The following is a 15394-nucleotide window of genomic DNA, read 5'->3' on the forward strand; positions in this document are numbered from 1 at the left end:
AACCGGCCTTCCCACGCGCGCGTTTCACCTTGGGACAGCGCTGGACGTGATGAAGTGAAACATCACCTGTGCTCCATTCACGCCGCAAACACCTCTTGGGAATCCACAGAAGACACTCAGCACCCCAGCTCAAAAAACAAAAAGAAGAAAAATTTAATTTTTCTTCCCAATATCTTCAGTCCCTTCAACTAAAGTCAGAGATATCAGTGAAGATGTCGTGTGGACTGAAAAGTGACATTCTATGAGACCTCTTAGGGTTAAACTTAAGGAAGGTGCCAAAAGGGTACAAAGACAATTCAATATAAGGAAAACCTTTCTCTAGGTGATGACAATCCGAAACTGGAAAGTCCTGTCCCATAAAGGGACCCGTAGGCTGGGCTCGGTGGCTTACGCCTGTAATCCCAGCACTTTGGAAGGCGGAGGCGGGAGGATCACTTGAGGTCGGGAGTTCGAGACCAGCCTGACCAATGGAGAAACCCCATCTCTACTAAAAATATAAAATTAACCAAGCGTGGTGTCACATGCCTGTAATCCCAGCTACTTGAGAGGCTGAGGCAGGAGAATCGCTTGAACCCAGGAGGTGAAGGTTGCAGTGAGCCGAGATCATGCCATTGCACTTCAGCCTGGGCAAAAAGAGCGAAACTCCGTCTCAAAAAAATAAAAGGACCCATAAAGGGGACTAACATTGCACACTTTCCTCTGTAAATGGATTAGGCCGTTAATATTCATCTACTTTTATTCTCCCAAAAATGTTCTGTGAAGAAGATATTTACTCCCCTCTAATATGGGAGGAAACAGGGAATTTGAGTTATTTGATGAAGCTCAAATCGTGATTGAGAGAACTGAGAGCTGCCGGTTAGGGAATGCCTTCGTAATACCTGGGTGTGTTCACATGAAAAGTAGATGACATCTCAAGTTGTTGTAAACAGGACTTATGACTTTGATGGAGAGTTGGATGAAATGTCTTCTGGCAAGGTGAGGTGGCTCACGCCTGTAACCCCAGAACTTCGGGAGGCCAAGGTGGGCAGATCACTTGAGCCCAGGAGTTCGACACCAGCCTGGGCAACACGGAGAGACCCCTGATTCTACTAAAAATACAAAAAGTACCCGGGGATGGTGGTGGTGCATCTTGTAGTCTCAGCTGCTTGGGAGGCTGAGATAGGAGGCTTTAGAAGAAATCATAGGAAGCTGGGCATGGTGGCTTACGCCTGTAATCCCAGCATTTTGGGAGGCTGAGGTGGGTGGATCACTAGGTCAGGAGATCAAGACCATCCTGGCAACATAGTGAAACCCTGTCTCTACTAAAAATACATAAAAATTAGCTGGGCATGGTGGCACACGCCTGTAGTCCCAGCTACTCCAAAGGCTGAGTCAGGAGAATTGCTTGAATCCAGGAGGTGGAGATTCCAATGAGCTGAGATCGCACCACTGCACTACAGCCTGGGCGACAGTGCAAGACTCCATCTCACAAAAAAAAAAAAAGAAGAAGAAATCATAGGAGAGGATAGAGTGCTAGCCTCACTACAAAGAGGGGGTACTATAAAAACAGTGGACACAAATCTTTTTGGCACCAGGGACCAGTTTTGTGGGAGACAGTTTTTCCACGGATGTGGGGAAAAGGGATGGTTTGGGGATAAAACTTCCACCTCAGATCATCGGGCATTAGATTTTCACAAGGAGCACACTATCTAGATCCCTGGCACGCTCAGTTCACAACAGGGTTTGCCTCCTATGAGAATCTAATGCTTCAGGTAATCCGACAAGTGGTGGAGCTCAGGCGGTAATGCTGTCTCCCCAGCTGCTCGCCTCCTGCTGTGGGGCCTGGTTCCTAAACAGACCACTGACTGGTAGCCACCCACAGCCCAGGGTTGTGGACCCTTGCTGTAAAAGACTAAGAGTGTCTGCCAGATCTTTCTCCCAAGCTAGTAACTCTTGCTGACTGTGGAAACATGAGCCCATCCCTGTGTGATCACCATGGGGAAAGTTTTGAGGTGAACTAGACGTGTCTCTTGAGGAGTTTGGCATTTGTGCACATTCATGAAGATGATCACCCACTTCTAGCCTACAGAATTCTGAATTAGGAAAGCTGGCTGGCATACTCTACAACAAGACAAGGAGAGAGGGCAGCAATGGGTAGCTTCCACTCCCTGTGTTTGACATGGCAACGTTATTATTCTTTTTTTTTTTTTTTTTTTTTTTTTTTTTTTTTTGAGACGGAGTTTCGCTCTTGTTACCCAGGCTGGAGTGCAATGGGGCGATCTCGGCTCACCGCAACCTCCGCCTCCTGGGTTCAAGCAATTCTCCTGCCTCAGCCTCCTGAGTAGCTGGGATTACAGGCACACGCCACCATGCCCAGCTAATTTTTTTTGTATTTTAGTAGAGATGGGTTTCACCATGTTGACCAGGATGGTCTGGATCTCTTGACCTCGTGATCCACCCACCTTGGCCTCCCAAAGTGCTGGGATTACAGGCTTGAGCCACCGCGCCCGGCCGACATGGCAAGGTTCTTAAGGACCAAGTGGTCCTTAAGACCACTGAAAAGGTAGACCATCCGGGACCTTCTTAAAGAGACCTATTCAGTAGGGCCATATGCTAGTGTGAGGAGACCCAGTAATAAGAGGCTGGAAGTGTGGACATCAGGAGGCAGTCACTGATGGGAGTCTTGAGGTCCACAGGTAGATCCTCCAAAGAACACAAGAACATGTAAATGCTCCCAACAAGAAAGAACCAGCACCTAGGTCTCTGCCTCTGATGTCAACAGTCGTGAAGAGAAGAGACCTTGACTTCTTTTAATTCCACCTACTTCTCTGCTATCACCAAAACTTCCTCTACCTGAAGGAGACCCAGAAACAGCAGAGTGAGAGGATGGAGAATGAAAAAAGTGAAACTATAAACCAAACACAAATTTTCAACTGCCTGAGACTTAGGGGAGAAGCTTTAAGTTAGATCAGAAATTATAAGTTTTTATTTAAACTAGACTAGACTTTCAATTACTATAAATGGCATAAAAGATTTAGGGGTTGGGTGCAGTGGCTCATGCCTTTAATCTCAGCACGTTCAAAGGCCCAGGTGAGCGGATTACCTGAGGTCAGGAGTTTGAGACCCACCTGGCCAACATGATGAAATGCCATCTCTACTAAAAGTACAAAATAATCCTGTAATCCTAGCTACCCAGGAGGCTGAGACAGAAGAAGTGCTTGAACCTAGGAGGCAGAGGTTGCAGTGAGCCAAGATTACGCCACTGCACTCCAGCCTGGGTGATGGAGCGGGACTTCGCCTCAAAAAAAAAAAAAAAAAAAACAGATTTAGGAAATTTGCCCACAGAGTCTCCAGGGGAAAGGAAGAAAAATCCAAAATCTGCCTTTGAGTAGGCTAGCCACTTAGTAGCTGATAACTTTAACATGTTTCTTAATTTGTCTGATCTTTGGTTTTCTCATCTATAGAGCAGGGAAAATAAAATCCAGCTGACCGCCTGTAATGCCAGCACTTTGAAAAGTCATCTTCATTACATAGCACTGAGACTCGATATTCCAGGGATCGCAAACTGCTGCTCAGTAGTCACCTGTCATTGATTGCATCCATAGCTTAACAATCTCCCTAATATAAGTATTACCAAAATGAAAGTCACTCAGTGAAATTCTCTTCTAAATCACTTTGCCCCTTACACCTTTTTTTTTTTTTTTTTTTTTTGTCTCAGACATGCCATATTCCTTCTCACTTCAAAGCCTTTATATTTCCCTCTCAAAAGTTTCAGCCCAAAGGTCATTTCCACAAAGAGGTCTTCTGTATCCCAATAAGTAACCCCTTATGTCTTCAGTCCAGTAACCGTCACATCACTCTATTTCCTTCCTAGCACTTAAGACAGTCTGTGATTTTATTAAATCAATTTTAAATGTTTTTAATTTTCATTTAATTTTAATTTATAAATTTTTTTTATTTATTTATTTATTTATTTATTTATTTATTTATTTATTTATTTATTTTTGAGACGGAGTTTCACTCTTGTTACCCAGGCTGGAGTGCAATGGCGCAATTCGGCTCACCGCAACCTCCGCCTCCTGGGTTCAGGCAATTCTCTTGCCTCAGCACCCAGAGCAGCTGGGATTACAGGCACGCGCCACCACGCCCAGCTAATTTATTTTATTTTTTTATTTTATTTTTTTTTTGAGACGGAGTTTCACTCTTGTTACCCAGGCTAGAGTGCAATGGCGCGATCTCGGCTCACTGCAACCTCCGCCTCCTGGGTTCAGGCAATTTTCCTGCCTCAGCCTCCTGAGTAGCTGGGATTACAGGCATGCGCCACCATGCCCAGCTAATTTTTTATATTTTTAGTAGAGACGGGGTTTCACCATGTTGACCAGGATGATCTCAATCTCTTGACCTCGTGATCCACCCGCCTCAGCCTCCCAAAGTGCTGGGATTACAGGCGTGAGCCACCGCACCCAGCCCAATTTTTTGTATTTTTAGTAGAGACGGGGTTTTACCATGTTGACCAGGATGGTCTCGATCTCTTGACCTCGTGATCCACCCGCCTCAGCCTCCCAAAGTGCTGGGATTACAGGCTTGAGCCACCGTGCCCGGCAATTTATTTTTATTTTTAAGTTGTTTAGAGACAGGCTGGGCATAGTGGCTCATGCCTATAATCCCAGCACTTTGGGAGGCCAAGGTGGGCAGATCACCTGAGGTAAGGAGTTCAAGACCAGCCTGGCCAACATGGCAAAACCCCACCTCTACTAAAAATTAAAAAATTAGCTGGTCATGATGGCAGGCGCCTGTGACCCCAGCTACTCCAGAGGCTAAGGCAGGAAAATCAGTTGAACCCAGGAGGCAGAGGGTGCAGCGAGCCAAGATGGTGTCACTCCAGCCTGGGTGACAGAACAAGACTCCATCTCAAACAAACAAACAAACAAAAAGTTTTGTGTTTTTTTTTTGAGACGGAGTTTCGCTCTTGTTGCCCAGGCTGGAGTGCAATGGTGCGATCTCGGCTCACCGCAACCTCCGCCTCCTGGGTTCAGGCAATTCTCCTGCCTCAGCCTCCTGAGTAGCTGGGATTACAGGCACGTGCCACCATGCCCAGCTAATTTTTAGTATTTTTAGTAGAGACGGGGTTTCACCATGTTGACCAGGATGGTCTCGATCTCTCGACCTCGTGATCCACCCACCTCGGCCTCCCAAAGTGCTGGGATTACAGGTTTGAGCCACCGTGCCCGGCAATTTTTTGTATTTTTAGTAGAGACGGGGTTTCACCATGTTGACCAGGATGGTCTCGATCTCTCGACCTCGTGATCCACCCGCCTCGGCCTCCCAAAGTGCTGGGATTACAGGCGTGAGCCACCGCGCCCGGATCTTGTGAAGTAAATTTTTAAAATTGTGGCAAAATGTAAATAACATCAAATTTACCATTTTAGCCATTTAAAATTATACAGTTCTGGTCAGGCCGGGCGTGGTGGCTCAAGCCTGTAATCCCAGCACTTTGGGAGGCCGAGGCAGGTGGATCACGAGGTCGAGAGATCGAGACCATCCTGGTCAACATGGTGAAACCCCGTCTCTACTAAAAATACAAAAATTAGCTGGGCATGGTGGCGTGTGCCTGTAATCCCAGCTACTCAGGAGGCTGAGGCAGGAGAATTGCCTGAACCCAGGAGGCAGAGGTTGCGGTGAGCCGAGATCGCGCCATTGCACTCCAGCCTGGGTAACAAGAGCGAAACTCCGTCTCAAAAAAAAAAAAAAAAAAAAAAAGTTTTTAGAGACAGAGTCATGCTCTGTGGCCTAGGCTGGAGAGCAGTGGCATGATCAGAGCTCACTGCAGCCTTGAACTACTGGGCTCAAGTGATCCTCCTGCCTCAGCCTCCTGAGTAGCTGGGACTACAGGCATGTACCACTATGCTTGGCTCTTTTTTTTTTTAACAGAGAAGATCTTGCCATGTTGCCCAGGCTGGTCTCAAACTCCTAGCCTCAAAGGATCCCCCCACCTCGACCTCCCAAAATTCTGGAATGACAGGCATGGACCTCTGTGCCCAGCCTATTTCACTTGTTTAAATCTCATCTCCGTCCAAAAAGTTGCAGGTCTATGCTATAGAAAATGAGCATAGAGGCCAGGTGCTGTGGTTCACACCTGTAATCACAGCACTTTGGGAGGCCAAGGCAGGCAGATTACCTGAGGTCGGGAATTTGAGACCAGCCTGACCATCACGGAGAAAACCCCGTCTCTACTAAAAATACAAAATTAGCCAAGCATCGTTGTGGGTTCCTGTAATCTCGGCTACTTGGGAGGCTGAAGCAGGAGAATCGCTTGAACCCTGGAGGCAGAGGTTGCGGTGGGCCGAGATGGCAGCATTGCACTCCAGCCTGGGCAACAAGAGCAAAATTTCGTCTCAAAAAAAAAAAAAGAAAATGAGCACAGAATTTGAAGTCAGACAAAGAAGGAGCTCAATCTTCACTCTGCTGCCAACAAACAGTCAAATTACTTAAACCAGGCGTCTCCAAACTACGGGCCCGCGGGCCGCATGCCCTGAGGCCATTTATCCGGCACCCCCCGCCGCACTTCAGGAAGGGGTACCTCTTTCATTGGTGGTCAGTGAGAGGAGCATAGTATGTGGCAGCCCTCCAGTGGTCTGAGGGACAGTGAACTGGCCCCCTGTGTAAAAAGTTTGGGGACGCCTGACTTAAACTGTCTGATACAAAGTTTGATCATCAGTAAAACTATTTTAAAAATCTACTTCACTTGATTTGTACAACATTGTAAATGTTTTAAATGCCACAGAACTGGTTTTTGTGTTTGTTTCTTTTTTTGTTGTTGTTGTTTTGAGACAGTCTCACTCTGTCACCCAGGCTGGAGTGCAGTGGTAAGATCTTGGCTCACTACAACCTTTGCCACCTGGGTACAAGTGATTCTCCTGCCTCAGTCTCCTGAGTAGCTGGGACTACTGAGGCATGTGCCACCACACTCCGTTAATTTTTGTATTTTTTTTTTTTTTTAAGACGGAGTTTCGCTCTTGTTACCCAGGCCGGAGTGCAATGGTGCGATCTCGGCTCACCGCAACCTCCGCCTCCTGGGTTCAGGCAATTCTCCTGCCTCAGCCTCCTGAGTAGCTGGGATTACAGGCACGTGCCACCATGCCCAGCTGATTTTTTTGTATTTTTAGTAGAGACGGGATTTCACCATGTTGACCAGGATGGTCTCGATCTCTCGACCTCGTGATCCACCCGCCTCGGCCTCCCAAAGTGCTGGGATTACAGGCTTGAGCCACCGCGCCTGGCAATTTTTGTATTTTTAGTAGAGAAATGGTTTCACCATGTTGGCCAGGCTGGTCATGAACTCCTGACCTCAAGTGATCTGCCCGCCTCAGCCTCCCAAAATGCTTGGATTACATGAGCTACCAAACCTGACCAGAACTGTATAATTTTAAATGGCTAAAATGGTAAATTTGATGTTATTGACATTTTGCCACAATTTTAAAAATTTACTTCACAAGATCCGGGCGCGGTGGCTCACGCCTGTAATCCCAGCACTTTGGGAGGCCGAGGCGCGTGGATCACGAGGTCAAGAGATCGAGACCATCCTGGTCAACATGGTGAAACCCCGTCTCTACTAAAAATACAAAAAATTGCCGGGTGCGGTGGCTCAAGCCTGTAATCCCAGCACTTTGGGAGGCCGAGGCGGGTGGATCACGAGGTCGAGAGATCGAGACCATCCTGGTCAACATGGTGAAACCCCGTCTCTACTAAAAGTGCAAAAAATTAGCTGGGCATGGTGGCGCGTCCCTGTAGTCCCAGCTACTCAGGAGGCTGAGGCAGGAGAATTGCCTGAACCCAGGAGGCGGAGGTTGCGGCGAGCCGAGATCACACCATTGCACTCTAGCCTGGGTAACAAGAGTGAAACTCCGTCTCAAAAAAAATAAAAATAAAAATAAAAATTTACTTCACAGATTTGTTGACATATAATTTTTTTTTTTTTTTTAAGACACAGGGTCTTGCTGTGTTGCCAAGGCAAGACTCAAACTCCTGGATTCAAGCCATCCTCCTGCCCTAGTCTCCCAAGTAGCTGGAACTACAGGTAAACATCACCATGCCCAGCTTTGAAGTTTAAATTTTTAAAGACACTAGAACATTTCAGTGCTATGATTGACATGTATAAGTATTCAATCAATGGCAGTTATTAAAATTGTAATTAAGTTGCTAATTAAATTAGCTGATTAGCACCCCCTCCTCCCCTTCCTCAGGGAACCCAGTTGGAGGACTAAATGAATCTTTAATAAGTAATTTTCATAGTAATAGAGTGGTGATCAATTGTCAGTTCTATTTCCCATCTTTTTTTCTTTCTTTCTTTTTTTGGAGATGGAGTTTCATTCTTGTTGCCCGAGCTGATGTGGAATGGCACAATTTCGGCTCACCACAACCTCCACCTCCCAGGTTTAAGTGATTTTCCTGCCTCAGCCTCCCAAGTAGCTGGGATTACGTATGCCCACCACCACACCCGGCTATTTTTGTATTTTTAGTAGAGACGGGGTTTCTCCATGTTGATCAGGATGGTCTCCAACTCCCAACCTCAGGTGATTCACCTGCCTCAGCCTCCCGAAGTGCTGGGATTACAGGCATGAGCCATTGTGCTCAGCCTTTAATAGGTAATTTTTATAGTAATAGAGTGGTGATCAATTGTCAATTCTATTTCCCATTTTAGGCTTCCTCATCCTCAGTCTTGCCTCCCTCCTTACCCTGTCATGCTTTTTCTTGTCCTAATATAACCCCAAACATGCTACTAATCCTTATCTTCCCTATGCTACCCTATATTCCAAAACAATTTATTTTTTCTATATAACGTTTAATTGTTCACTGAGCTTTCTAAACATTTTGTATCCCAAAGTTGGGCAAATAGAGGAATACTGTGATGTACTATCCTGCTAATAAAAGAACACATGCTCCTCCTTCTCTTCTCTCTCCTACCCTACTGTTACTGGAAAAAGGAGTCTTGGTGCAGACCCAAGAGAAGGTTCTTGGGTCTCACACAAGAAGAATTCAAGGAGAATCAGAGTGCAGTGAGAAGAGATAGTTTATTGAAAACTACCTCATTAGAGAATAGAGCGTTCTCAGAAAGCAAGTGAAGGAACGCAGTCTTTAAGTTTTTCTTGTATAAGGATCTTGTCTATACAAAGACTAAACTAAGCTGTGCCTATGTGCAGATGGGCAGACAGCATGACCAAATTTATTATGGTATTGATTTAAAGAAACCCCTCCTTGACATTCTACTGTGTGGGTACATCAAAGCATAAGTAACTTGAAAAAAGCATAATTATCTTGAAAGCAAATCTTGTTATGGGTATTGGGACATCTGGACTTTCTGTTTTTGTGTAAGTCTGTCCTTGCAGGTAATCTTTAGGCTCTTTCCTCAACTATAAAGATCTTATGATCTTGGGTCATCCCTAGCAAGGAATGTGCCTTGCTAGTTTTAAGATGAAGTTGGCAGGGCACAGAGGCTCATGCGTGTAATCCCAGCACTTTGGGAGGCCGAGCCGCACGGCTCACAAGGTCAGGAGATTGAGACTATCCTGGCCAAGATAGTGAAACCAACCCCGTCTTTACTAAATTTTGTAAAAATACAAAAATCAGCCAGGCGTGGTGGCAGGCACCTATAATCTCAGCTACTTGGGAGGCTGAGGCAGGACAATTGCTTGAACCTGGGAGGTGGAGGTTGCAGTGAGCCGAGATCATGCCACTGCACTCTAGCCTGGGCAACAAAGCAAGACTCCATCTCAAAATAAATAAATAAATAAATAAATAAATAAATAAATAAATACAAGATAGAGTTAATTAGCTGGGTGCGGTGGATCATGCCTGTAATACCAGCACTTTGGGAGGCCAAGGTGGGCAGATCATCTGAGGTCAGGAGTTTGAGACCAGCCTGGCCAACATGGCGAAACGCTGTCTCTACTAAAAGGACAAAAATTAGCTAGGCGTGGTGGCAGGCGCCTGTAATACCAGCTGCTCAGAAGGCTGAGGCAAGAAAATATCTTGAATCCAGGAGGAGGAGGTTGCAGTTAGCTGAGATCACACCACTGCACTCCAGCCTGGGCAACAGAGCAAGACTCTACCTCAAAAAAAAAAAAAAAAACAAACATGGAATTTATTTTAAAATGGCCTTACTCTGGCTCTCCTAGGCTCCTGCTTCTCTAACACTTATGACAAGGAGTTAAGGTTGCACTAGTGCTGACCCCATAACTCTACACATTGATTGCCATTCAAGCTCTAGAGAGGGGGAAAAATACTAAAAAACAAGGAAAATATACATTATATTTGTATCTCTTTTGGGGAACCCTTCTCTCACACACTGCCACATTCACAGACTTCCAGTCACCTTATCGTATTTGAATTGTGTTACAGTTCTCTTTTAGTGAAAGTCTGTTGTGATAACCTTGTCTTTGTTTTTACTTTCACTCTTTATTGATAGTTCAAGTAGGTGTAAAATTCTTACATTGTAACTTTTCAGTCAACATTTTAAAGATATTAAAGGTGACTGTCTTAAGTCTAATTGAAGTTCCATTGTAGGTAATCTATCTTTCCCCTTGGTTAGCTTTAACACATTTTCTGTTTTCAGCTTTTATACGCTTCCCTACAAAAATATTTACATCCTGATCAGGACTCACCAGCTTTCCCGAATCTCAAGATTCCTGCCTCCCAGTAATCCTGGAAAATTATCCACCATTATCTCTTCAAGCATTGCCTTCTTCATCTCCCTTTCCTCTTGGAAATCTTTTTTTTTTTTTTTTTTTTTTTTTTTGACACAGAGTTTTCACTCTTGTTACCCAGGCTGGAGTGCAATGGCGCGATCTCGGCTCACCGCAACCTCCGCCTCCTGGGTTCAAGCAATTATCCTGCCTCAGCCTCCTGAGTAGCTGGGATTACAGGCACGTGCCACCACGCCCAGCTAATTTTTTGTATTTTTAGTAGAGACGGGGTTTCACCATGTTGACCAGGATGGTCTCGATCTCTTGACCTTGTGATCCACCCGCCTCAGCCTCCCAAAGTGCTGGGATTACAGGTTTGAGCCACCACGCCCGGCTCCTCTTGGAAATCTTTTTACATATAAGTTAGATCTGCATTCTCCAGGACAACAGTCACTGGCCACACATGGCTGTCAAGTACTAGCTAGTCCAAAGTGAGCTGCGTGTGATGTAAGTGCAAAATACACACTGGGTTTCAAAGACAATAGGAAAAAAGAATATAAAATATTTATTCATGATTTTTTTTTTTTTTTTTTTTTGAGACGGAGTTTCACTCTTGTTACCCAGGCTGGAGTGCAATGGCACAATCTCGGCTCACCGCAACCTCCGCCTCCTGGGTTCAGGCAATTCTCCTGCCTCAGCCTCCTGAGTAGCTGGGATTATAGGCACGCGCCACCATGCCCAGCTAATTTTTTGTATTTTTAGTATAGACGGGGTTTCACCATGTTGACCAGGATGGTCTCGATCTCTTGACCTCGTGATCCACCCGCCTCGGCCTCCCGAAGTGCTGGGATTACAGGCTTGAGCCACCGCGCCCGGCCTATTCATGATTTTTATATCACATGATGAAATAATATTTTGGATTAATTTCATGTGTTTCTTTTTACTTTCTGTTAGGTTGGAACTAGAAAATTTTAAATTATATATGTATGTATGTATCTCATACTATATTTCTGTTGGACTGTGTAAGACTATCTGCTTCTCTTTTCCATATCTTTCATGTTTTCTATCTCCTTGTCTCTGCATACTACATTACAAGAAATTTTCCTAAATTCATTTGGTTGTTTACTGGATTATATTATCAACTCTTTCTAATCTGCTACTTAATCCATCTGCTAAACTTGCTTCGTTTTGTTTTGTTTTGTTTTCCAGACAGAGCCTCGCTCTGTTGTCCAGGCTGGAGTGCAATGGTGCAATCTCGGCTCACTGCAACCTCTGCCTCCTGGGTTCAAGCGATTCTCTGGTTTCAGTCTCCTGATCAGCTGTTACTACAAGTGCACACCGCCACGCCTAATTTTTGTTTGTTTGTTTGTTTGAGACTAAGTCTCACTCTGTTGCACAGCCTGGAGTGCAATGGCGCAATCTTGGCTCAATGCAAACTCTGCCTCCCAAGTTCAAGCGATTCTCCTGCCTCAGCCTCCTGAGTAGCTGGGATTACAGGCGTGTGCCACCACAGCTGGCTAATTTTTGTATTTAGTAGAGACCGGGTTTCACCATGCTAGTCAGGTTGGTCTCCAACTCCTGACCTCGTGATCCGCCAGCCTTGGCCTCCCAAAGTGCTGGGATTACAGGCGTGAGCCATTGTGCCCGGTACATTCACTAAACTTTAGTGTTAATCAAATTAAAACGTATTTTTTGGTCCTCCCACGGACTGTGACACTCAGCACGGAGCCGCAGGGGTGGCAGTCTGGAGTCGGAGTCGTGGTGACCAGCTGCAAGTATTCACGTTTCGTCCTCCTGGGGAAGAGGAAAGGGTCTTTCAGAGCCAGTAGTTTCCAGCTCCTTGGGGGTCATCTGGAGTTACGTGAAAGCTGGGAAGAATGTGCTCGAAGGGAAACGTGGGAAGAAGCTTTTCACCTGAAAAATGCTCGCTTTGCCTCAGTTGTAACTTCTTTCATTGGGAAGGAAAATTACCATTATGTTACTATATTAATGAAAGGAGAAGTGGACGTGACTCATGATTCAGAACCAAAGAATGTAGAGCCTGAAAAAAATGAAAGTTGGGAGTGGGTTCCCTGGGAAGAATTTCCTCCACTAGACCAGCTTTTCTGGGCCCTGTGTTCTTTGAAAGAACAAGGCTATGATCCATTTAAAGAAGATCTGAACCACCTGGTAGGATGCAAAGGAAATCATCTCTAGGGAGCTGAGAAGATTTCTTGATTTTCTTTAAAAGTCAAAAATAAGATCGGGTTAGAGAATGAAAAATATCTACATTTCGGAACAACTCCATTTGATTTATAAAAGTTCTTGTGATCACCAGTTTATTTCCAGTCTCTTGATGTACCCACCACCCTTCCAGCCAGTACTTGAGAACATTTTTTTGAAATATGTAATTGAATTGTATTTCAGACACAGAATATATGATAAATAATGATATTATTTATGGGTAATCTGCTTTCCATGTTTATCTGTGACATTTACTGTGCAGTTTGTCATTACTAGCTTGCATGGAATAGGATGCTGTTGAATTTGCCTTAGTGTTCTGTTCAAATAGAAATCCAAATTCAAATATTGTAGTTTAGATTCAAACACAGTATGCCTATTGCAAAATTTACCAAGTTTGTTGATTTACTTCTTTTATTTAAAAAAATTGGGTGGGGGGTAATATATTATGACAGTCTTTGCAACTTACAGGGAATAGGACAGGCCATTAGGGTGTATTTCCCAAGTTTCCAATTGAGAACCTAAACCAAGAGAAGTGACATAAACCATCTAATATCCTACCATGAGCAGGCTGTGAGAGTGATTTCTCACTTACTCTCTGTCGCCAGGCTGGAGTGCAGTAGTCCAATCTTGGCTCACCGCAACCTCTGCCTCCTGGGTTAATGCAGTTCTCCTGCCTCAGCCTCCTGAGTAGCTGGGATTATAGGCGCACCACCGTGCCCAGCTAAGGATGGTCTCCATCTCCTAACCTCATGATCTGCCCACCTCAGCCTCCCAAAATGCTGGGATTACAGGTGTGAGCCACCATGCCCGACTCTCACTTCCTGTCTCTGAGGCCCAGGGTCCTTATATGTAAAATGAGGAGATTCATCTAGAGCAGTAGTTCTCAAAGTATTATCTGGGGGTCCTCAAGAGCCTTTCAAGAGTATTCTAGGTAAAAACTATTTTTATAATACCAACACATAATTTAGCTTTTTCACTCTATCTCTCTCTCTTTTTTTTTTTTTTTTTTTTTTTTGAGACAGAGTTTCACTCATGTTGCCCAGGCTGGAGTACAATGGTGCAATCTTGGCTCACCAGAACCTCTGCCTCCTGAGCTAAAGCAATGCTCCTGCCTCAGCCTCCAGAGTAGCTGGGATTACAGGCATGTGCCACCACGCCCAACTAATTTTGTATTTTTAGTAGAGACTGGGTTCTCCATGTTGGTCAGGCTGGTCTCGAACTCCCAACCTCAGTTGATTCATCCACCTTGGCCTCCCAAAGTGCTAGGATTATAAGCATGAGCCACCACGCCTGGCCTCCACTCTCATTTTTTCTTGAGTATGCAGAGAAATTTTTGAAAAGCTATCTGGTGTGATATTGTAACAGGCTAAATATAGAAGCAGATATGAGAATCTAGCTTTCTTCTACTGTCAGAAATTAGATTCACAAAAATGTAAAGCAGTGCAACTCTTCTTACTAAAGAATTTTTGTTGTTTAGAAAAATAAGCCGGGCACGGTGGCTCACGCCTATAATCCCAGCACTTTGGGAGGCCAAGGCGGGTGGATCACGAGCTCAAGAGATCGAGACCATCCTGGTCAACATGGTGAAACCCCATCTCTACTAAAAAATACAAAAATTAGCTGGGCATGGTGGCGCAGGCCTGTAGTCCCAGCTACTCGGGAGGCTGAGGCAGGAGAATCACTTGAACCCAGGAGGCGGAGGTTGCAGTGAGCCGAGATCCTGCCATTGCACTCCAGCCTGGGTAACAAGAGTGAAATCCCATCTCAAAAAAGAAAAATAGTCATTTTTCATGAGTCTTAATATGCGAAAAAAATAGCTATTTTTCTTTTTTTTTTTTTTTTCTTTTGAGATGGAGTTTTGCTCTTGTTGCCCAGGCTGGAGTGCAATGGCACGATCTCAGCTCACCACAACCTCTGCCTCCCGGGTTCAAGCAATTCTCCTGCCTCAGCCTCCCAACTAGCTGGGATACAGGCATGTACCACCACACCTGGCTATTTTTGGATTTTTAGTAGAGACAGGGTTTCTGCATGTTGGTCACGAAGGTCTCAAACTACTGGCCTCAAGTGATCTGCCTGCCTCGGCCTCTCAAAGTGGTGGGATTACAGGTGTGAGCCCCTGCACTCAGCCAAAAATAGCTATTTTTCAAAAAAAATTATTTATGGCCAGGCACAGTGGCTCACACCTGTAATCCTAGCACTTTGGGAGGCCAAGGTGGGTAGATCACCTGAGGTCAGGAATTCAAGACCAGCCTGGCCATCATGGTGAAACCCCATCTTTAAAAAGAAAAAAAAGAAAAACAAAAAAATTATTTATGTTAATACATATTGGGCTTTTGTTACTCATAAATGATTAATAAAAATTTTAAGAAAATAAATAAATAAAACATATTTTTTCATTCCTACAATATTGGTTTGGTCCTTCTCTAAAGCTGACCTTTTTCAAAGTATCATATTATTTTCTTATGCTTTGTGTTCCTTCTTTTGTGTTTTTAATTCTTTAAAACAAAGTC

At 44.7% G+C, this 15394-nt stretch overlaps 1 pseudogene; it reads left to right on the forward strand.

Moving 5' to 3' along the window:
- The first annotated feature begins 784 nt into the window (after positions 1-784).
- Positions 785-12857, forward strand: LOC101032217 (nucleotide triphosphate diphosphatase NUDT15 pseudogene; annotated as a pseudogene).
- The last annotated feature ends 2537 nt before the right edge of the window (positions 12858-15394 follow it).

The sequence above is a fragment of the Saimiri boliviensis genome, chromosome 17, assembly GCF_048565385.1.
Source record: "Saimiri boliviensis isolate mSaiBol1 chromosome 17, mSaiBol1.pri, whole genome shotgun sequence".
Classification (NCBI taxonomy): domain Eukaryota; kingdom Metazoa; phylum Chordata; class Mammalia; order Primates; family Cebidae; genus Saimiri; species Saimiri boliviensis.